Source organism: Mus caroli, chromosome 4 (genome assembly GCF_900094665.2).
Source record: "Mus caroli chromosome 4, CAROLI_EIJ_v1.1, whole genome shotgun sequence".
NCBI lineage: Eukaryota > Metazoa > Chordata > Mammalia > Rodentia > Muridae > Mus > Mus caroli.
Window position 1 is genome coordinate 12,627,489 of NC_034573.1, and position 25,510 is coordinate 12,652,998.

The 25,510-nt window shown below is 35.2% G+C and overlaps 2 pseudogenes; both read right to left on the minus strand.

Moving 5' to 3' along the window:
- Positions 1-12,130: 12,130 nt before the first annotated feature.
- On the minus strand, positions 12,131-13,117 carry LOC110292405 (annotated as a pseudogene).
- Positions 13,118-24,882: 11,765 nt separating this feature from the next.
- Positions 24,883-25,374, minus strand: LOC115030862 (annotated as a pseudogene).
- Between the last annotated feature and the right edge of the window lie 136 nt (positions 25,375-25,510).

Sequence of the window (25,510 nt, forward strand, 5' to 3'; positions counted from 1 at the left end):
TAAAAGCTACAGCCCATCATCAAGAGAAATCATGACAGGGACTCAAATAGGTCTGTAGAAGCACCCTGTGTACTACTTTCATATTCTGTTAGAGGTAAAAAGGACATTGATCTCATAGAGCATCAAGGAACCATGAATGTTAAATACATGGGGGCTTCTCCTCAAAAGAGTAGTTACCTGATTCCTGCCCAGAATTTTGGAAATAGATATTGTTAACAACAGGGTAACCATTTTGCTATCTGTGGAGGTACAACTTCCCACCTTATGCTGTAGAAACAGACCTCACGCAAACAACTCAGACTGTTTATCCTACACTTCCTCCCTATATATTTATCTTTACCTCCAAGTTAATAAAACACATCCTTAGGGGAGATGTCATACTTATTTTATTGCCTGTATGCTATTTGTGAGAAGCTACACTAAATTCTAGGTCTTTTTAGCTATATTGCCCACCCTCGTGGTCACCTGTGAGTTTCTAAGTAGTCTTTTACTTTAAACTTTATTTTGAGTTTGGAATTGGAATGATTGTTACCAGGAAGCTTTTTCCTGAACTGTGCTGTGTTTTAAATATGCTTTCCCAAGTCTGACCCAGATTGAAGAAGTCAATGTGAACTAAGCTTTATTTCTCAACTCTTTGGACACCTACAGGGTCCCCTTCAAATTTTTATGGCTGAGTCAGCATAGAATGTTTGAATGTTTGGTTGGTGATATGGGACTTGACTTTATTGTCCTCTTTTAGATCATATGGATAGAAAAAAAAACCTGAAGAATTAACAAAGTATTAGGTTGAAAGCAGTGGATAAAAACAGACCTGGACTTTGTTGCAAGATTGCAGCCAAATATAACATCAAAATAAGTAAAATTGTAATGCTTACTTCAACATTTGAAAACAATTATTATTTTATATGCATTTTTAAATTTATTTGAAAACGTGTTCTAAAAGATGTTCATACATAGGTACTTTCCACAAAGATAACTTGTAAAAATAAATATTCAGTTCTTATACTTTGTCCCTTCTATTCATTTCTTCAATCCACCACAGACTCTTCCTCACTTGTAAACTTCAGTGGATATTCCTTAGTAAATATTTAATGAACAAGCTAGAAAATAAAACACACTTTTAAAATAAAAATATAATTAAAGTAGAAAGCAACACATCTTTGTTTTTCAGTCTTTCATTAAAAAAAAAATTATTAGGTATTTTCTTCATTTACATTTCAAATGCTATCCCAAAAGTCCCCCAGTCTTTCATTTTTTATAAACAGAGTTTTACAATACAGAGATTCTCAAGCTCCATTAAAAAGAAGCATCCAGAGCAGGTAAAAGCATAAAGATAGAGATTGTGATTCTCAGAGTTTGGAAATAGGGGGAATGAAGACTGATAAACTGAACTGTTTGTGGGTTCCCTTCAGGTGTGCTGAAATGGTTTTGCAAATGTGGTGATAATCATAAAATATTTTGAGTATACTTAATATAACATCATTGTGTACTTTTAAATAGTTATTAATTCATTTTTCTGTATGTGGACTTAAATTGCAAAACTGAAGAATAAAAGATCCTGTTTGAAAGAATTGCAGGGACAAAAAATGGAGACGTCCCTGAAGAAAAGGAGCTCTAGCGACAGGCCCAAATTGATCCAAATCAAGGAGAGACCACAAGGCCTGACACTGTTGCTGATGCCATGGTTTGCTCACAAAAAGGGGCCTATCATGACTGCCCCTGAACGACAAGCAGGTGAAAGTGTCAGATGCAGATATTTACACCCAACCAATGGACAGAAGCTAGAGACCCCTGTAATTGAATTAGGGAAAAGCTGGAAGAAGCTGAGGAGGAGGGCGACCCTATAGGAAAACCAGCAGTTTCAATTAACCTGGACCCCCCAGGATCTCTCAGACACTGAGCTACCAACCAGGCAGCATATACCAGCTGATGTGAGACTCCCAACACATAAACAGCAGAGAACTGCCTGGTCTGGACTTAGTCAGAGAAGATGCACCTAATCCTGGAGAGACTTGGGGTCCCAGGGAGCAGGGAGGTCTGGTACAGTGGGGTGAGCTGTGGTACATCTTCTTGAAGATGGGGTGGGGAAGGAGGTATGGGATGTGGAACAGTCAGAGGGTGAACTGGGAGGGGGATAAAACATGGACTGTAAAAAACAAAGAATAAATAAAAAAGAAGGGGTACAAATCTCTTAGAGTTGATGGACACTCTTGAATTAGCTGCCTCACTTATTTCTTTATTTAAATATCAGAAATTATCATGGAAATTGTAAATGATTTTTGAAGAGCACATGAACAAAACTGATGGGTTCCTTATGTTCAATAAATTACATTTCCACAGTAATATTCACATTTACATTCTCATCACTATTGTCAATAATTTTTATTAAATTTCACTTTAAAATAGGTGTAAAAATAAACTTTTGGGTCAGGTATTCTGATAAGAAATTTTCAACAGCATTAAGTCTTAATGCTGATCTATCAAAAAGAAAGTTAGGTTTATTTTTCTTTTATGAAAGTGTTTCATCATTTTAAAACCAGAAAGCCTAAGGACAGATATTTCAAATATTACATTCAAGTTTAATTTTTCTCAGTAATGAACTCTTTTCATGCATGCAATGTAAAAATTAACCACACTATGACAATTCTCCTTTTTTAGAAGCTTATAGAATGAGGGCATTATTTATCTTCTACATCTGATACTTCTATTAAATGTAATTTTAGTAATTCCTTTTCATATTTTAATTGCTCAGTATATGAGAGATGAAAATTGAAGAGAAGGTTCTATATAGATTTATTGTGATTATTTAAGAAACTGGTAGAGTCCTAAGTCTGATGGTAAATATTAAGTAAATAGTAAGATCTAATTCCTGTGCTAGATTACTTGTCAATCTTCTCTTTGAGTAATGGATACTTGATAACTCTGTATGTGTGTGTGTGTGTGTGTGTGTGTGTGTGTGTGTGTGTGTGTGTGTGTTTATACAATAATTGGGACCAATATGTTGCAAGAGTCAAGTGGGCAAATTTCATTGCATTTTATAGCATTTACTTCTCTTGCAGAAGACTGTCTCAATTCCCAGTTAATACATAGTGGCTTACAATTTATTAATCTAGTTCTAAGGGTTCTTGTGCCTAATTCTGTCCTCTGTAAGACTGCATAGATAACACATATAAATACATCCAGGCAAAGCACTTGTGCAAATTTAAAACGAAAATCTTTTAAAAATGTAAGAATAATAGAGATATGATATATAAACTGAAATGTGAAAGTTTCTAGCACAGTGCAACAGATTTTATGAAACAATGATATTGTGGGCCAGTGGAGGAATTCTGAAAAGAGATTTAATATAGAAGAAAGGTATTTACAGCAATGGTGAAGATAATGAGCACATGAAACAATGATAAATTCCAAGACATGTATAATGATTTAACCATATTTTACTATAGTTCATTACTGTTTTTATACATGGAGACCTATATTATCTTGGAAAATAAATAATTTTATTACTTCTTTTCAATCAGTTGTGGTGTGTGTATATGTATGTGTGTGTGTGTGTGTGTGTATGTTTGTGTCTGTGTGTCTGTGTATCTGTGTGTTTATGTGTCCATGTATATATAGGTGGTTCTTGCAGAGTGAGTGTACCTCTATGTGAGTAGTTGGGGGTCAGAGGAGGATTTGGGTTCTGCCTCTGTTCATTCTTCATCATTTCCTTGAGAAATTATCTCCCACTGATCCAAGAACTTGGTTTATGGTCTACAACCAACAAGCATAGCCATCCTCTTATGCCTGTTCCATCTGTCAAGGTATTGCATTTGTAGATGGGTGGTCAATCGTGGCTTTTTAGATTATTGCCAGCTCTAAACTAAGGTCATAGTGAATGAGTAGCAAGCAGTGCATACCTGTTGAGACTTCTCTGTAATGCCACCATTTACTCTCCCTCTTCCTCACACATTTTTTCTTTATTTTGAGAGCTAAGTAGTAGGGAGAGGGGAGGTTTAGGCTTTGTTCCTCATCCTAGGTATGTTATCTACAAGAATCCCTTTATATACGTTCTAAATGTTTTAAAGTCATTCTGTCAAGTCTTCCTTTGCTAGGAGTATATTTCATTTTGAAGAAAATTCTGTCCTTAAATTCTCATGATCAAAATGTAATTATTAAAATTAACATAAACTATTATTAAGTTTAATCATTTTATTAAATGAGAATATGAGAAATTCATGAACCTAACTGATGTATAAAAAGCGTATCAAAGCTTAAATTCTTCATGAAAAGAATGGACAACTATGTCATAATGAAGTATCCTATCCTTAATTTAAAATGAAGATAAATGTTCTCAATGTATCCATCAGTCGTTGTTCATAAACCTTCCATACTACCTTATAGTCCTGAACACCAATTATAATCAACATAACTTGCAAAGCATATTTTTTAAAAATAACTTCTCAAAAAATTTTAAACCATTACACTGACGTAATTGAAACTAGCTGTGACAGAAAGGTGTTTGAATATACTAGATAAAGATGCTTGGGAGAGAAAGATACAGCTTTCAAGGAAAAGAATATTTTGTGAGATTCATAAAACAAAGACTCTGGCTGTGTCCTTGCTATGCCTCAGAAAGTTCTCACCTGTGAGTGAAAAATAAGGTGACTCATCCATGAAGAGATGAGAGAAAGAGAGTAAACAGCAAGGGGACAAATTATAAACATTAGCTGTAACTGGAATTCACAGAATTTTGTCATGAACAGAAGTATTGTCGAAGTCTTGCTCCTTTTGTTAGCTAGCATCATGATTTTCACCAGCACAACACCATGGCTATATTACATGAAATACTATATGCATTTATGTTTGACAAAGTCTGTTATTTTCCAACATGCTGTATTCTCATAGATTTTCTGTTTCTGTGAAATAGCAAATCATAATTCTTGAGAATTCATAGATTTTCTCTCCTGTGTCTCTCTAAGGTGGGTCCACTCAGGAGAGCACAGGCCAAAGATACAGCAGAGCAGCTGGGACAGGGTACTAAGGGCCTACACATATGCAGCCAGGAGGTAGAGCTGATCCTCAGTCCTCTGTGAACCTTCCCTGTTAGAGGAGAACCTGCTTCCAGGAAGTGTCTGACACTGGGACTCAGGTGAGATAACCATTTTCTCTCTGGTGACTCTAAGATGGGTCCACTCAGGAGTGCACAGGCTGCAGAAGCAGCAGAGCAGCTAGGACAGGATCCTACAGGCCTACATCTGCAACCAGGAGGTGGGGCTGTTCCACAGCCCTCTGTGTCTTGCAAGGAGAGAGCTGGTCTCCTAGGAGTGTTGACACAGGCTTACAGAGTCACAGGAGAAACAAACTCCAGCCAGAGACAGCTAGAACATCTAACACCAGATATTACCAGATGGAAAAAGGCAAACATAAGAATCTTACTAACAGAAACCAAGACTACTTGGCATCATCAGAACCCAGTTCTCCCACCACAGTGAGACCTGGATACCTCAACACACTGGAAAAGCAAGATCCGGCTTTAAAATCATATCGCATGATGCTGGCAGAGGGTTTTAAGAAGGACATTAATAACTCCCTTAAAGAAATATAGGAGAACACAGCTAAATAGGTAGAAGCCCTGAAAGAGAAAACATAAACAAATACCTTAAAGAAATACAGGAGAACACATGTAAACAGGTAGAAGCCTTAAAGAGGAAACACAAAAATCTCTTAAAGAATTACAGGAAAATACAACCAAACAGGTGAAGGAATTGAACAAAACCATCCAGTATCAAAAAATGGAAGTATAAATAAAAAAAGAAATCACAAAGGCAGACAACTCTAGACATAGAAATCCTAGGAAAGAAATCAGGAGCCATAGATGCAAGCATCACCAACAGAATACAGGAGATGGAAGAGAGAATCTCAGGTGCAGAAGATTCCATAGAAATCATGGACAAAACAATCAAAGAAAATAAAAAATGCAAAAAGATCCTCACTAAAAACATCCAGAAAATACAGGACTCAGTGAGAAGACCAAACCTAAGGATAATTGGAATAGATAAGAATAAAGATTTTCAAATTAAAGGACCAGTAAATATCTTCAACAAAATTATAGAAAAAAACTTCACTAACCTAAAGCAAGATATCCCCATGAACATACAAGAAGCCTATAGAACTCCACCTAGACTGGGCCAGAAAATTTTGAATTTTCTTAAATGCTTTCTCAGCATCTAATGAGATGGTCATGTATTTTGTTTTGTTTTGTTTAGTTTCCCCTTTGAGGGTTTTTTTAAATACTGGAATTAGTAGTGCGTTATTTATAAATATTCTGTCATATTATTTTATTTTGGTTTAAGCTATTAGTTTGGTTGTCATTTGTTACTTTAGTCTACGTTTAGATTTATGTAGCATTCTATTATAAGAAGAAATAATATATTGATCCATTCCACCTTGATTGACATTTGTTTTATTTTCAAACTCTTTCTATAACAGTTGGTGGGTAAAGCCATTGTTATAGTTTCTGTAGAGATAAATTTAGGAGTGTAAACCAGTGAATATTTACCAAGATTTTTTTTATCAATTTATTTCCACATTAATATTTGTTATTTGTTATATATATATATTTATCTGTTAAGGATAAATGGACCACTCAAATTCGAAAGTTTTAGAAGAACTCAGTTAAAAGCGTATTTAGGCTAGGTAGAATAAAAGAGAATTCCGTAAGGGATAGTGATCAACTTTAAGATTAGAACAGCAAAATATTGCTATGTCTTCTCACGACAAAGAGATGAGTCGTTCTTGCAAATTGATGAGAGTTAGTATATTGATAGATAGGTTCAGCTGATCTGTCTCATGTCTTTGGTGCTAAGTAGAAAGCTGTGAGATTCAATGACCTTAAAAGACAGGGACACTGTTAGAACACAAGCTACTCTGACCTCATTCTTCTTCTATTTTAACATCATTCATGTGAATATCAGAAGGTTATACAACTAAGTAGTTAAGGGGCATGGAAACATATTAGTAATATGTACATTTTCCCTTAACTTCAAAACCTAGGTGTTTTAGTTATTGTTTTATTGCTGTGAAGAGACAGCATGTCCAAGGCAAAATTCACAAAAGAAATCATTTAATTGGAGCTGGGTTACAACTTCAGAGGTTCAGTGAAATAGCACTGTGGCTATAAGCATGGCAGCACACAGTAGATATTGTGATTGAAGAGCTGAGACTGTCTTCTGCAGGCAGCCAAGAGAAGACTTTATTCTACACTGGGCAGAGCTTGAGTACAAGGAGACCTCAAAACCATCTACCCCATGCCATACTTTCCAAGACAAATCCACATCTATTCCAAAAAGGCCGTACTTCCAATAGTGCCAATCCCCATGGGTCAAACATATTCAAATCACCACACCAAGTTTTTTCATCTATTTATTCTTTTCACAAATATTTGATGGCTTTAACATTGCCATTTTAATCAACCTAGTATGTAGGACCTAGTCTTCGATGATTTCTAACTTGAGTATTTTTTATGATTACAATAGACATTTTTAAAACTTACTGTTTATATTTTCTTGCACAATGAATATAAATACCTCTTTCATGGCACAGGCTTAAAAATTTATGTGGACTTTTGTTAATGAAATGAAAAATATACTTTTGTATTGAAATTGTAAGTGGTCTATTCTTTGTGATTTTTTTAAACATATGAATTAACTCCAAAAAGTCATTTGTGTGTGTGTGTGTGTGTGTGTGTGTGTGTATACTCAAATACTAGTTTTCACTATAACATTTGGATCAATGTCTAAACTAGTGTGATTCAAGTATTTTTCTATGGATAACAATTGTGTTATTTATTTGTGGAGAAGTAGTTCACTTATCCGGGTTATCAGGTTTTCTATAGAATTAATTGATATGTTGTTTGTTGTGTCCTGTGGGTGTAAAGTTCTCTTATCTATTTGTTCCTTTGGATTTGGTAACATATTGTCTGGATTATTACAACTTTAGAACAAAGGAGTCTTTAGTAGAATCTCATGTCATTTAGTGCCGCAGACCCTCTGGGCCCCTTTGTCTGCATGGATCTCTAGTCGCAGGTGGGCAAAGTGTTGGATGAAATGACAGACAGATACACACAGGAGAGGTTGTGTAGAATCTTAATGTAATTTGTCAAATCGAGCATCAGACTTTTTATACAGAAGAAAATAGGGAAGTTGGGTAACACACCCGCAAGGTACAAAGAGGTTACTGGATTCTTTCACAAAACAGAGGAATACAAACACAGAAGGTCTNACAGGAACCACCTGGGATAGAATTCATTGTTAACAACTGGGAGCAAAAAGAGCTCTACCTAAGATTCACTTCATCTTAGAAGCCAGGGTCAAGGGCTTTGTGCCCTTGACATACTTCCTATTTTAGTCTATTGTATAGTCCACCTTCCCCCTAGGCCATTGCAAATACATGTGTATGGGTGTAAGTCAGCTATCTATAGTTCTAAGTATCTACTCTGGTTCCTCCTTAGGTCTCAAACTTCCTTCTTCCTAGATGATGGTAAATTCCTGTGTAGGGCAGTGACCTAACTTTTTTCAAAGTGATAATGTAATGCCAGAGGTAATTATTCCAAGCCTATGGTCTGCTCAAGGACTTTCTAGGATGTTGGAACACTGGTGAAGGCTTAGCTATATAAGAATTCAATCTTTTTTTTTTTTTAAAGATTTATTTATTTATTATATGTAAGTACACTGTAGCTGTCTTCAGACACTCCAGAAGAGGGCGCCAGATCTCGTTACAGATGGTTGTGAGCCACCATGTGGTTGCTGGGATTTGAACTCTGGACCTTCGGAAGAGCAGTTGGGTGCTCTTACCCACTGAGCCATCTCACCAGCCCCAAGAATTCAATCTTATAAGGCACTTATAATAAGATAATACTAAAAGAGAGCACATGGATCCATACACCAGACTAACGTGGGAATAGAATATGAGTATATGGGTTAAAGAGAACGCCAGACTCCAGGAGGTGAGTTTCTGTGAAACTCTCTGCCTCGTAAGTGGCTTCCAGGCCTCTCTGCCTGTCAAGCTGACTCGACCGGAGTGTGTGGCAATTTAGATCAGTGGTTCTTAATCTTGTTCAGGTTGTGGTAACCCACTACCATAAAATTAGTTTGTTACTATTCCATGAATATAATTATATTATGAATATAATTTTGATATCCTTATGAATCATAATTTAAATATCTGCTATCCAGGATATTTAGTATATGACCTCTATGAAAGGGTCATGACCCAACGGTAAAAAAATTACTATTCTAGAATGTTTATCAGTAAGACTTAAGTTAGCAGACCTTCCTTCTCCCCAACACAGAGACAGCTTGACTCCCAGGTGCTCTGACACAACCATGCTCACAGAAGACACACCTATGGAAATAGATCATATCTACCCTGCCCTCGTAGAGACGTATCTTCCTTACATCCCAAAATTTGACCTGGGACAATGCCAGCACTCTAGATACCCTCTCATACCCAAAGACAGCTTGACTCCCATGAACTCCATCACAACCAGGCTCAGAGGATCACAAAAGTGAAAGAATCCAGTCAGAGACAGCAAGGCCAGTTAACAATTGATATAAGCACATGTTGAAATGCAAATGCAAGAACATATGAAACAGAAACCAATGCCATTTGGCACCAACAGAACTCAGCTCTTCCACCACAGCAAGCCCTGAATACCCTAACACACCTGAAAAGTAAGATTCTGCCCTAAAACCCCATCTCATGAAGATGATAGAGGACCTTAAGTAGAACATAAATAACTCCCTTAAAGAAATACAGGAGAATACAGGTAAAAAGGTAGAAACCCTTAAAGAGGAAATCCATAAATACCTTAAAGACATACAGGAACACACAACTGAACAGGTGAAGGAATTGAACAAAACTATCCAGGATATAAAAAATGGAAATAGAAACAACAAAGAAATCAAAAAAGAAGGCAACCCTGGAGAAGTAAAATGTAGGAAAGAGATTATGAGTTACAGATGCAAACATCACTACAGAATACAAGATATAGAAGAGAAATCTCAGACATAAAGAATACCATAGAAGATACTGCAACAACAGTCAAAGAAAATACAAAGTGCAAAAATCTCCTAACACAAAACATACAGGAAATTTTATACACAATTAAAAAAACAAACCTAAGAATAATAGGAATAGAAGAGAGAGAAGATTCCCAGTGCAAAGGGCCAGGAAACATCATCAATAAAAGTATAAAGAAAACTTTCCTAACCTAAAGAAACAAATGGTCATAAATGTACAAGAAGCCTACAGAACACCAAATAGATTCTTCCAGAAAAGAAATTTCTTCTGTCATTTAATAATCAAAACACTAAATGCATAGAACAAAGATAGAATATTAAAAGCATTAATGGAAAATGGCTAAGTAACACATAAAAGCAGACATATCAGAATTACATCAGATTCTCAACAGAGACCCTAAAAACGAGAAGATCTTGGGGAGAGATTACATAGACCCTAAGAGTACAAATGCCAGCCCATGCTATTATATCCAGCAAAATTCTCAATCACCATAGGTGGAGAAAACAAGATATTCCATGAGAAAATCAAATTCAAACAATATTTTCCAACTAACCCAGCCCTACATAGAATAAAAAAAGAAAATTCCAACACAAAGAGGGCAACTACAGCCAAGAAAAACCAATAAACTAGTCATCTCACAATACACCAAAAATAAAAGAATCACACAAGCGTGATACCACCACTAACAACAAAAATAACAGCAACCAACAATCATTGATCTTTAATATCTTTCACCGTCAAGGGACTCAATTCCCAATAAAAAGATAGAGGCTAACAGACTGGATACATAAACAGAACCTAGGATTTTATTGCATGCAGGAGACACATCAGTGACAAAGACAGACACTACTCAGAATAAAAGGCTGAAAAAATTTCCAAGCAAATGGTCCCAAGAAACAAGCTGGAGTAGCCATCCTTTTTGTTGTTAGTAATCTTCACTTGATCTTAGCCAAAAGGCCGAGAAGCGATGTTGTTAGTAATCTTACATTTAATAAGTCTGAAAACATTCTCAACACATAGCATTCTACACAGGCATCTGTGGAAAAAGATCCATTTTAACACGTCGTTGTTTTAAAAGGTCATAGATATATTGTGAGTTCTGTATAAACTCGTGGACAGCAAGTTATTTCCTTTTGATTTATAAGCCTCAATGTCACTGCAGAATAAAGAATGTAATCAAAGAAATCATTATTGGTCACTCGTATAGGACAGTGTTGTTTCTATAACTTAGAGTTGTCTAGACAGATCAGTTCGGGCCTGATTCAAGTGTAAAACAATTACTCAGTGAATAGATTATATGGAAACTGTACAAAGTGTCATTAACTTCCATCATTAATAGCTTACCAAGCACCAAATCACTATTGCTAGTTGAAATAACCTCTTTCTGAGTCCCCATGCCTGTATACACAGCCATCTCATGTCCAGGGCTTGCCAATAGAGTCCAACAGAAACTTTGGTTTTAGAAAGGAATCACAGACATTGAAAATAATGGCTTTAATCATCATTCAGTGTACTTAATGAGGGAATGTGCTTCAGATAGTCTGGGCAGGGCAGACAGCAGGTCACTCCTACTAGGGACAGCTGCAGACACCATTTTGTACATGACAAGACAATGAGGGAAAGTAGTCTCTTTCAAACAAACTTGAAAAAATATTCACAGTGGTTTGCATGAACAAAATGCATTTATGACTTACAACTCTCTTTATATCATAAAGAAAACAAGCATTTATATTATTTATGATTTATGCTAATTTTTTTAAAAGATCAATTGTATACTTTCCCCTCAGACAGGATAAACTGCCAGGGTGTACAACATAACACCATCATCAGAGTCGTCTGCCAAAGAAACAGATTAAAAACAAACAAACAAACAAACAACAACAAAATGCTTTCTTGAGAATTGCATGGCTTTCCTCAGCTGCTATAACCAGCAAGTGCCAGCAGTAGTAAAAATGGAGAAGGGCCTGACAGGTCTACCTGGGTAAGCTGACAAGCACATATTACAGTTTAAAAAGGAAGGTTATGTACACTATGTTACAAGTCCCCAAAAGGTAGGGTCAAGTGACATTTATTTCTTTGTTTGCTTTGTGATCATGGCCTGTGGTGGTGTGACAGGTCTCATAATATTGGGCTTATTTTTCTCTACAGGCTTTAAAATCTGTAAAAAACACATGAGGGTTTCATCCATACTCATCATAGAGCCTGCATTGTCAAACTCGCCACAGTAGTTGGGTGCAGAAAACTGAATGACTAACTGCCTCTTTGCAAAAAACTCATACCCATCTTTAACCATCTGATGGGATCTACATATAAGATCCAAATCATGCTTATGGAGAAATTTTGGAACTAATTCTTCACCAAATGTGAAGGACACTCCTCTGTCATTTTCACCCCATCCCAAGACATCTTTATTGAGGTCAGACCACAAAAGTTCACAACGAAGATGTTGATCTGGTACATCAGTTGGTCTCATATGATTTGCCAAATCTGCTCCATATATTGAAGATCTGGTGAGAAACCTCCATAACAGCAGAATATCTTCTCATTCACAATGGCTGCTATTGGTAACCAGTTAAAACAGTCTATGAACATTTTCCACAGCTTAATGTTGTATCTTCTTTAACATTCATCATAAAATCCGTAAATTCTATTGATGCTGATGCACTCATGGTTCCTTCTGATAAGAAAAATTTCTCCAAATACTTGATTTTGTAGGCCAACAAGAGACAGATAATCTCTAGTGTCTGTTTGCCCCTGTCCATATAGTCCTTGAGAAATAAATAGTTGCTTTCTGCAGGGAAGCTACCACATTCAAACAGATAGAGCAAATTAGTACTGCCTGTGGATGCCACCACATATCTTGAGTAGTGCTTTACGTTTTAAAAGGATAGGCTGACTGAGGAAGATCTCCAGAGAGTTTAGACAGAGTCCTTGAATTTTGTTCTCCTGGAGCTGGCCATTCCTGTCTGGCTTGAGCTCTCACTTCCAGCAGCCAGTGGATGATACTGCAGATGTTGAGATTAGAGATATCCGCCCATTGTTGTCCGGTCACCAACCCACCCCAGTCTCATACCCCAATCTCACTTGTCCTCCTCTCTCACTTCTTGAGCACCAGAAAGGAGAGGTGATGGTGGTGGTGGCAGCAGCAGCCTTGGCACCCTGTGTCCCCTGCTTCCAAGCTGACCAGCTCCTGGCGTCTTCCTCCTCCATCAGTGGAACCATGAGAAGAACAAAATGCTGGAGTAACCATTCAAATATCCAATAAAAGAGACTTTCAACCAAAAGTTATCAAAAAAGATGGGGAAAGACACTTCATATTCATCAAAGGAAAAATCCACAAAGATGAACTCTCAATTCTGAACATCTAAGCCCCAAATGCCCAGGGCACCCACCTTTGTAAAAGAAAAGTTAGTAAAGTTGAAAATGGACATTGATCCTCACAGAAGAACAGTGGGAGACTTCAACACCCCACTCTCACCAATGGATAGTGCATGGAAACAGAATCTCATTGGAGACACAGTGAAACTAACAGAAGTAATGAACCCAATGGATTTAGCAGATATCTACAAAACTTTTCACCCTAAAAGAAGATAATATACCTTTTTCTCAGCACCTTATGGTACCTTCTCCAAAATTGACCATAATCAGACACAAAACAAGCCTTAACAGATACAAGAAGATTGAAATTATCCCATGCAGTCTATCAGAACACCAGAGAGTAAGGCTGGCCTTCAATAACAACAAAAACAACAGAAAGCTCACATACTCATGGAAACTGAGTAACACTCTACTCAATGATAACTTTGTCAGGGAAGACATAAAAAAGACATTAAAGACTTTCTAGAAATTAATGAAAATGAAGGTATAGCATACTCAAACTTGTAGGACACAATGAAAACAGTGCTAGGAGGAAATTCCATAGTACTGAGTACCTTTATAATAAAATTGTAGAGACCCTACACTAGCAACTTAACAGAAAAGGGGATTACAGCTGAATTACCCAACAGCAGGTAGATAGCACCTGAAGAGATCACTTCCCCAGTAGAAGAATGTGGCCAACCACCCACCTTAAAATTTTTAATCCAGAATTGTCCCTGTCTAAAGGAAATGCGGGGACAAAAGTAGGACAGAGACTAAAGGAAAGGCACTCCAGTAACATTCCCTCCATCTAGCACCTAAGACAGATGCAGATACTCACAGCCAACCATTGGGCTGAGCTTGGGGACCTCAATGGAAGAGTTAAGGTAAGGGCTGAAGGAGTAGAAGGGAATTGCAACCCCATAGGAAGAACAACAATATCAACGAACCTGACCCCTCATATCTCTCAGGGACTAAACTACCAACCAAACAGTATACATGGGCCAGTTCATGGCTCCCATTACATATGTAGCAAAGGGCTGCCTCATCTGGCATCAGTGAAAGGGGAGGTGCTTGTTACTATGGAAGCTTGATATCACAGAGAAGGGGGATGCTAGAGGTTTAAAGAAGCAGTGGCGTATGTGAGGGGGCATCCTCTTAGAAGCAAAGGAGACAGGTATGGATTGGGTGGTTCATTATGGGAAGACCAGGAAGGGAGATAATATTTAAAATGTAAAAAACTAGAATTATTAATAAAAAAGACTTAATATAAAGAAAAAAAACCTAAGTTAGTAAGTCTTCTGAAAACTTCTTTTGTTATATTGTTAATACCTGAATCAAAACTATAATCTAATGAAATATATTTTATCATTAAAACCCTGATATCATTCCATTTATTTAGACTTTCCTTTGTATCTTTGCAAAGGTTTTATAAATTTCTGCAAAATTTCCTTTATATAATTTTAGATTTGTTCTTACATAGTTTAGTTTTGTGGCTATGTTAAATATTACTTTACTTCAGCTTCTATTTGTTTTTATTGGATATCTTATGTATTTACATTTCAAATGTTATCCCCTTTCCTGATTTCCCTTTTGTAAATTCTCTTTCATCATCCTCTCCCCCTGCTTCTATGTGGATACTCCCAGGCCCACCTCATCACCTTAATATTCTCCTACACTAAGGCATCAAGTCTTCACAGTACCAAGGACCTCTCCTCCCAGTGATGCCCAACAATGCCATACTCTGTTACATATGCAACTGGAGCCATGGGTCCCTCCATGTGTACTCTTTGGTTGGTAGTTTATTCCCTTGGAGCTCTGGGGTGTTTCGCTGGTTGATATTGTTGTTCTTCCTATGGGGTTGCAAACCCCTTCAGCTCCTTCAGTGCTTTCTCTAACTCCTCCATTGAGGACCCCATGCTAAGTACAAGGGTTGGTTACAAGCATTTGCCTTTGTCTTTATCAGGCTCTGGCGAAGCCTCTCAGGAGACAGCTATAACAGGTTCCTGTCAGCAAGGAACCTTGGCATCCACAATAGTGTCTGGGTTTAGTGTCTGTATATGGGAAGCATCCCCAGGTGGGACAGTCTCTGGGATGGCCTTTCCTTTAGGCTCTGTCCCACACTTTGTCCCTGCATTTCCTTTAGACAGGAGCCCTTTTGGGTTAAAATTTTGGAGATGAGTAGGTAGTCCCAATCCCCAACCAACTGCCTTGCCTAAACTGTGGATATGGTCTCCCTCTCCTTTGTTGGGCAATTCAGCTAATCTCATCCCTGTTGGATCCTGGGAGCTTCTTGCTTTCCTGGCATCTGGGACTTGCTGATGGTTACCCACATAAACCCCTCTCTAATTGCTACACAGGTCTGTTCAAATCCCTGGCCCTCTGTATATCATCCTTGTTTTCTCTCATTCTTGATCCTGCACAACATCTTCCTCCTCCTTCTCCTTACATCCTCCCAAGTACCTCCTACCCTCTACCTCCCATGAGTATTTTGTTCCCCCATCTGAAAAGAATTGAAGTATCCACATTTTGGTCTTCATTCTTCTTGAGCTTAAAATGATTTGTGAGTTTTATCTTAGGTATTCCAAGCTTTGGGGCTAATGTCCAATTGTCAGTGACTGTATAGCATGTGTGTTCTTTTGTGATTAGATTACCTCATTCAGGATGGTATCTTCTAGTTCTATCCATTTGCCTAAGAATTTCATGAATTCATTATTTTTAATAGCTGAGTAGTACTCCATTATGTAAATATGTCACACTTTTTGTATCCATTCCTCTGTTGAGGGACATCTAAGTTTTTTCCTGCTTCTGGCCATTATAAATAAGGCTGCTATGAACATAGTGGTGCATGTGCCCTTGATAATTCTTGTAGCATCTTTTGTGTATATGCCCAGGAGTGATCTCAGGTAGTACTATGTCCAGTTTTCTGAGGAAAAACCGTACTGATTTCCAGAGCACTTGTACCAGCTTTCAATCCCACCAGCAATGGAGGAGTATTTCTTTCTTTACATCCTCGCCAGCATCTGCTGCCACCTGTGTTTTTGATCTTAGCCATTCTGACTGGTGTGAGGTGAAATTTCAGGGTAGTTTTGATTTGCACTTCCCATATGGCTAAGGATGTTGAACATTTCTTTAGTTGCTTCTTGGCCATTCAGTATTCCTCAGTTGAGAATTCTTTGTTTAGCTCTGTACCCCATTTTAAGAGTGATATTTGGTTCTCTGGAGTCTAACTTCTTAAGACCTTTGTACATACTGGATATTAGCTTTCTATTGGATGTCGGATTGGAAAGATCTTTTCCCATCTGTTGGTTGCTGTTTTGTCCTATTGACAGTGTCCTTTGCCTTACAGAAGCTTTCCAATTTTACAAGGTTTCTTTTGTCCATTGTTGATCTTACAGCATAAAATTAACTCAAATAAATCAGTAGTCTTCCTTTATTAAAAAATAAACAGGCTGAAAAAATAGGGAAAAAACACCCTTCACAATAGTCACAAGTAATATAAAATACCTTGGTGTGCCATTGACCAAGCATGCTAAAGATCAGTATGACAAGAACTTTAAGTTCCTGAAAAAAGACATTGAAGATCTCAGAAGGTGGAAAGAACTCCCAAATTCATGGATTGGTAGGGTTAATATATAAATATTGTCATCTTGCTGAAAGCAATTTACAGATTCAATGGAGTCCTCATCAAAATTCCAACTCAATTCCTCATAGAAAGAGCTAATTACAAATTCGTTTGGAAAAACTAAAATCCCAGAAAATTGAAAATTTTTCAATAATAAAAGATCTTCTGGAGGAATCACTTTCCCCGACATCAAGCTGTATTACATTAATAGTGATTAAAAAAAACCTGTATGTTATTTGTATAGTGTCAGGCAGGTAAATCAATGGAATAAAAATGAAGTTCCAGAAATGAACCCATAAGCCTATGGTCACCTTCTCTTTGGCAAAGGATCTAAAACCATCCAGTAGAAAAAAGACTGTATTTTCAACAAATGGTGCTGGTTAAACTGGAGGTCAGCATGTAGAAGAATGTGTATGGATCCATTCTTAACTCCTTGTACAAACCTCAAGTCCAAGTGGATCAAGGACCTCCACTTAAAACCAGATACACTGAATATAATAAAAGATAATGTGGGGAAGAGCCTCGAACACATGAGCAGAACACCAATGGTTTATACTCTAAGATCAAAAATTGATAAATGAGACCAACTTTGATTTGTCAATGTGTTCAGAATTTTATTAACATTTTTAAATTAATTTTAACATTTAGAAAACTTATAAACTCCTATAAATTGAAAGGAAATCATATTTTCTTTGATCTATAATATGAAATTTATTGTTTCCAACAGAAGTTGTTTCTTTTATTTTATTCCAATTATGTCATGTATATATCTCTTAAAGTTATTGTACTGACTTGTCAAGTCTACAAAAGTATAATAATACTAATTTTTGTAGCAGTTCCTGTTTTAGTTGGAAAGGTGTAATAATTATATTTATGAGCAATAATTAATATACATTTACCACTAAATAAACTTCATTTTATTATTAATTTTTAATACTAATTGAATAAAAATTATATACACTTTGTAAGATTTGTTCATTTGTTTTTTCTACATTTCTGGAATAAAATAAAATAGATAATTAGGATTATTTTAAAACCAGTCTTATGAAAAATTACCAAGTAATTATTTCAGTTAAAAATTAAAATTCATATTAAGCCATATTTCTAAATGTTTTGTTGTTGTTTTTGTTTTACTGTTTAAGAATTCTACAAATAATTTTTCATGTCTGGATATTCAAAATTAAGTCTTATTTTACAATTGTGATGCATTGATTGCTTCAAATATTAAATGTTCTCTTAGGGATATTGAAGACAATAAGAAATAATTTATAGTCACACTCATTCTATTCCATGCCATGGTATAGTAACTGTCGTATACCTGTTATACTCAAGTATATGATAAATCTCAAAATCTCTAATTGCATAGTACACAATTTTTTCTTTGATCCTGAATCTACTTCAGGAGCCAAGTGCCAGATGAGTATAGTACTTACATAGAATTTTGGTAATCTAATCACCCTGTTAAATGAATATAAGAACCAAGAATATCAAATATGAATATTATATCTAACAGCTGTCTAAAGTATTAATATTAATCTATTTTTATACTATATTATCAATGTAAAACCCAATAACTTTCCAATTAGTCAATAAAACTAATTGAGAAAGGAATAATGGGGGAAATGAGGGCAAATAATCACCGACAGAAAGGCTAAATGCTTCTGTAAGAAAATCTAAAAATCTCCAAAAAAAGGAATCAAGGAATATAGTAGAGATAAAAATTTCCATATTCCTGAAGTACAGAAGCAATAGTATTAAAATCTCTATATAATTGTCAGCAACATAAGAATTCAATACACACATTATCAAAATATCAATGATATTCTTTAGTAAAAAATGAGATGTTACCATTCATATAAAAGAATAATTAGCCAAAGTAATTTGATTATATGAGCAACAATGGATATATTATAACATCTGAGTTTAAAGTATACAACAAAATTGTAGATTAAAGATGAAACCTAATCCTGGCACTGTTACTGAGACTAAGAAACTATGGTTTCACAGGTCAAAGGCCCCAGGAAGGAACCTACTCTACATATTCTGGTAAATGAACATAGTATTATTTAAATGACTTTATGACCTCTTTTATATTTATAGGCTAATGCATCTCTCAACCTTTATGAAAGAAGCTTCTTTAAAAATAAATTGCAATTAAAGCAGAAACACTGAAGTGGTCAAGGTGTAAAGACTGAAAGATTATGGAGTGCTTGGTACTCAGTGGGACATCTGTTTTAATCTCCCCTCTCCAAAAGTTCAGCTATTATTTTGAAAGAGAGTATAAAAGCTGTGTAAAAGCATGAGGAAATGGATGACTAAAAGGAAACTGTTTTATTGACACAACAGGATAATTACACATATGAACTCACCATAGTTGTGATGAGTTTACAAGTCTGTGTAAGTTTAAGACAGACTGTCTTCTCTTCGTGGAGATGAGAATTTGGTATGGGATTCCACCCATAGCTGAAGAACTAGAGTCAGTTGATAGCTGCTCCTAGAGGATGGATCGGTTCTTTTAAGTGTATGACGTTTTGAAGGTTGACTACACTGTAATGGAAGGCCACATCTGATAGACAATAAGAGTAGCAGATATTGAAACTGGAAGAGAGAGAGAGAGAGAGAGAGAAAACACAGAATTCAATGGGTGAGTAAGAGAGAAGTATATTTATGAAGAATTGGGAAAGGTAGTGAATGTGATCAAGTGCATTATAAAAAATAATTTAAGAACTAATAGAAGGAATAATAAAATATCATGCATGGACACATTATTCAATAGAATAAAAAGCAGTAATAAATTAAAATAGCCACAAATTTTGAAGAAATTATACAAACACACAATAGAGGAGAAAAAACCTCATTAACAAGTTGCATTACTCAATATATATATATACATATATATATATATGCATACGCATATACATATATAAACCTTTATAGAACTAAAATCAAAGCCTTGAATAATAAAATATGCCTATGAACTTAATGAGATTCAAAACTGAGACTACTAGATAAACACAAAGGAAACAATTCTAGATACAAACGTAGACATGAACTTTATGACCCATCCATTAATATCATAAGAAACAATTCCAAGTGTTGCCAAATAAAATGGCATGATATTAGAAAGGTTCTTCACAGCCAGGAAAGTAATTAGTTGAGGTAAGAGACAAACTACAAAATGGGATAAAATATTTCAAGCCACTCATTCACAAAGGATTAACATTTAGACTATAGATAGAACTAAAACACCCAAACAACACTCATACAGATAACTAAATCAATAAATGGGCAGTGAACTGAACACAGTTCTCAAAAGAACGTAAGTGGTCTGTCATTATATAAAAACATGTTTCATACCTTTAGTCTTCAGGGAAACACAAATAATATATGAATTGAGAATTATTTTATTCCTATTAGTACAGCTATTATCAATGAATAAACAAAGAAACAAAAACACTTCCCATTCAAATATATGGAAATAAAGACACTTCAATGATCTTTAGTGAGAAATGTAGATTTTTAATAGTGACTATGAAATTTCACAAACTATTAAAAATCAAAATACCAGATGTTCCAGCTATACTATTCCTGGGTACATACCAAGAAGGTTCAAAGATACATAGCCATGCTTAGTGTAGCACCAGACACAATTACCAAATTAAGTATGTATCTTAGATGCCCATCAGTAGATTAATAGCTAAGGAGGATTTGGTTTATAATAAAATATATAAAGTATAATATGTTGTTTTTCAAAAAATATGAATATATATATTTATTCACCACAGATCACAGATAAGGTATCAATGAAAAACCAAAACTAAATGAAAAACAAAAACAAAAACATATCTCTTCAAGTACTTCTTAGTGAACCAATAAGTTTACTGGAGTTAGTAACAAAAACATGTGTCCGAAGGGCAGCTAAATGACTGAATGTCCTTCATGTATGGCAACTTCTTAAGATCCTGCATCTCTACAGCTTCCTGAGAAGAAATGTGTGTTCATTTTCCAAAGGAAACTTGCCTGTCCCTCACATTTGTTACTATTCATTTAATCTTGGAGATGTGGCTCGGGACCTCATAAGTTTCAGGAGCTTCCTGATCCTATTCAGTTTTATTTGCTTCCTGAAATTTCCTTCCAGGAGGGAATACATACACAGTCCAGTTATTTTATTCACTATGAAAAAAGGTATTATTTTCATAAAATTGAATGATTTAATTAATGATCAACATGTTAAGACAAATAAACTGTACCTGAGACAACATGTACTGAATATTTTCAGTTTTATGAAGAATTTAGGGAAAAATAGACATGAAATAAGAGATTATAAAAAATGTAGCAAACAGTAAGTGAAGCTCTAAGGTGGTATAAGAAGTTAATAGAATGTGTATGATGAAAATATTTTATAACCATGTTCCAAAAATGTCACAATAATTACTTTATATAATTACCGTGTACTAATAAAATCTTTTACTGTCATTTTTCTCGATCAATCAGTATATCAAATAATTTGCTCATCAAACTTCCAGATTATTTTATCAGAAAGTAATATAAAAATACTGAATGACAATAAGAAACAGAACGTCCAGAATTTCTGTGATAATTCTGAAGGAAAAAAAAAAGATGAAACTTAAAACATTAGGAACACATATTCTTCTCTAGTATTGAACACATGATGTTTATGCAAGAAAGTAATATAATGTCTTTGAAATCCTAAAATAGATCCACAGTTTATTCTTACCAGTTATCTGAGAAAAATAGAGACTGAAGTGGCATGAACAATTTTAAATTCTTATAAACAGAATTCAGCCACATAAATACTATGCTTCACAATACGCCAAGTAACTGCAAATGAACTGAAACTTAACAGAAGGTTAAAGTAAAAAGTTTTAAAAAATCACATAGGGACAGAATGAGTTTAAAGTATGCTCAAATTTATAAAAGTGACAACATTTATTAAAATATAAATTTAATTCAATGAAGAATGTGAGTTTGTTGTTAAAAATAGGGAATATGAACATTTGGAGTTAACACAGATTTAATTAAAATTCATGACTTAGAGAAGAAGTTATTGATTATGGACCATTAGTTCTTATTTTAATTTGAATCTCATCTACAAAAAAAAAATAGTACCTAATATTTTAGTCATTATGTAAAGAATTTTTCAATGCTTGTTTTGCTACAATTCCAATTACTCATTTTTGTTTGTTTGTTTGTTTTGTTTTGTTTTTTGGTTTTTTTTTCCTGTAGTTTAAAAATACAGGTTTACTTTTTCTGGAGCATCTAGTTGTTGTGGGTTGTATGATAAATATATATTTAACTTTTAAAAATTGTCAAAAGTGATTTTATTTATTTTCCATTTTTATTACTATTATATTGGTTTCAGATGTATTCTTTCCCCTCAATACTTGATGTGATCATTCTCTTTAATCTTAATAAAGTAATGTACCATGAAAATAATCTTCAGAGCCTGAAGAGATAGATTTATTTACCTTGGTTAGAAATCAGAAAATATTTATATGTATTGAGACATTTGACATCTTGTAAAGAGATATTATTTCTTCTGCCAAGTAGAAAAAAATAAAAATCTTAAGTATATAATAAAAAGGGAAATATATATCCAGTTAAACTGTGCATTAAATAGACATGGACACATTACTATGGGTATGGATTTATTAAACTACTCTTCTTAAAAACACTGATGGGAATAGGAAATTTACATAAAATTGTAAAAATTTCTTGGGCTGAAATGGCCTCAAAAAGAATATCCAAATGGTTAAAATCTGTATCAAATCATTAGGGAGGAACACATAAATTAGGCTACTATTAGATATCATTGTACAGCTACCAACTTTTCCTAAATCAATCACATTTTCTAAAGTATTGGCAAAGAATAATGTAACTGACACAGTCACACAGTGCTAAGAGAATCCACATTGACTGAAATCTTGCAGGAAATTGTTGACTTGAACATGTGTGAAATCTTAGCAACATGGAATGTTCTCATATAGCTGATATGAACAAGAAAAGCAAAAATCAAGAATTACATTAAATTAAAACAATATATTATATTGTAATTTATATATTTTTTTAATATTTTAATCCTCTTTTTCCTATCTCCTGACTCCTTCATGATTCCTACCAAACTTACTACCTCCCCACTTATAGTCTTCTTTCCTTTTCTGTTTCAAAAGAGCCCAATCTAACACAAACAAAAACAACAGCAATAACAAAACCCAAAGAAGTAAAAACAAAACTTACAAAATAAAAACCACCAAAATTTCCACAAAACAAAAATTAAAACAAGTAAAAAATGATCAATAAGACAAAAAAAAAATCATGAAAGAAACAAAAACGAAACCAAAACTCCACAAATTTTCATTGTGTTCATTTTTGTTTGCTAACTATCATTGAGAATGTGGCCTTCCCTGAGTTTTGTTTCATATACCCCGTTGATACACCACTGGAGAAAAACAATTTTCACATTGCCAGCAGATATTTTTAAATAGTTCCTTATTTAGGGGTAAGACCCAGGTACACTTTGCCCTTTCAGTACTGGGATCCTATCTGGCTAGAATATCTGAAGGTCCTTTTCAGGCTCACAATCACTCCGAGTTTACATGTGCATCAGTCCTGCAGTGTCTGGAAGACCCTCTTCCCTTGGAGTTAAACTACTTACAGCTGTGTGCTCCAAATTCTCTGCATTGTCTTCACTCTGCATTGTCCAGTTGTGGATCTCTTCTCATATTACTACAAGAAGAACCTTCTCTGATGTAGGTTGAGCAAGACTCTAATCTATTGATGTATGATTTTTTTAAATGTATACAGAAAATAAATGAATTAAAAATAGATTTTGAATTGGAATACTGTTAGGCATGTAATACAGAATTTTTGGGGATCACTACTAGCACATTGTTCTTCAGCAAACTCGCTGATTTTAACTTCGTAGTAAAATTATCACAATACTTCAAATTTTATATTTATAAAATGCATGCTTATTTTAAATATGCTGTACATAATTAAAGGGATTTAAAATCCATAGAAGTCAAGATATATAATGTTATCTCTGTGTATGGATTATTTTTCAAGTAAAAGGGAGTCAAGCTCCATCTTTTTGACAAGGTTCATTTAGCACAATACACCTGAAAACAAATCACAATACAATAAGAGACTGAAATCAAGGCCTCAGAATTTCATACAAACACCAAGACCAAAAATCCTAAAAAGTAATGGTGTTGCCTCTCAAAACTTCTCCCTTAACTTAAAGAAAAAAGAGCTTAAATCTCACGTGCCTTACAGGTTATCAAATGAATGTAGAATTAACAAACTTGCCAAATACTTCACTTTTAATTGTAGACAAAGCTCCTATAGTTTTGCAAAAGGCATGTCTTTTCAACATGTATCAACAGTGTTCAATATATATGTATATATATACATACATACATACATACATACATACAACATTTAGCTGGTGTAGCCTAAATACACTTACTATGTATGTACATCCTACAGTAACTACAGAAAGCTAGGAATTAAGTTTAACAGTTACAGTTCACTCAACTTTGCCCTATCATCTTAGGTGACTGTTATGTTCAACAATGAACCTTCTTTGATCAATGCCAATGTTCACTTAAGAGAGCATGCATAAAACCACAAGGCTGGATTTCAAAAACTATTAAACTGAAGAGTTTTAAAACCTTTCTTTTTGACCAAGGGTCAGTGATCAAAATCAGTTACATTCCCCATTCACCACTCATACTAGACATGCTAGACACGCCTCCCATTCTACCTACCCTCATCAATGCTCAGCATACACTACTTTAGGAGCTGCTACTCACTGCTCCTTGGCTACCTATGCAATGTTTGATGGAAAATCACTGGAGTTTTCCTGGAAAACTTGGTCATATCTGCTTATGCTGCTCTGGCCACTGTAGCCAACTACCACTCAACTGCTGACTGGCTGGCTGGGTCACCATAACTGTACTGGATTGACAAGCCCATGCCTCCCATCGTTTGGCTACCATAAGCACAACCACATGCTCCAGCTGTAGAATTCAAGAAGAGTTCTACATATCTGTGTAGCATATTTGCTTTATCTTTTTACATATATGCTATAGCATCTTCATGGGTTCCAAACTCAACATCTGCTTCACTAGTTACTCTGACATCAGGAACAATCTGAATATGTACTCTCACAGGGTTGAGTGGTGAAAAAATACATAAATGTCATTCTCAGTATCTCTGTATGGTAATTCACTCATGTGTACACAGTGCTCCATTATACTCTGGAAAGTAGAGCAACCATTCCCATATCTGTGATCAGACATTCCTGTGCTCTTTCTTTTCTTTTCCTTTCCTTTCCTTCCCTCTCCCTCTCCCCTCCCCCTCCTTCTCCCTCTCCCCCTCCCCCTCCCCTTCCCTCTCTCCCATTCCCCTCTCCTCTCCTCTCCTCTCCTCTCCTCTCCTCTC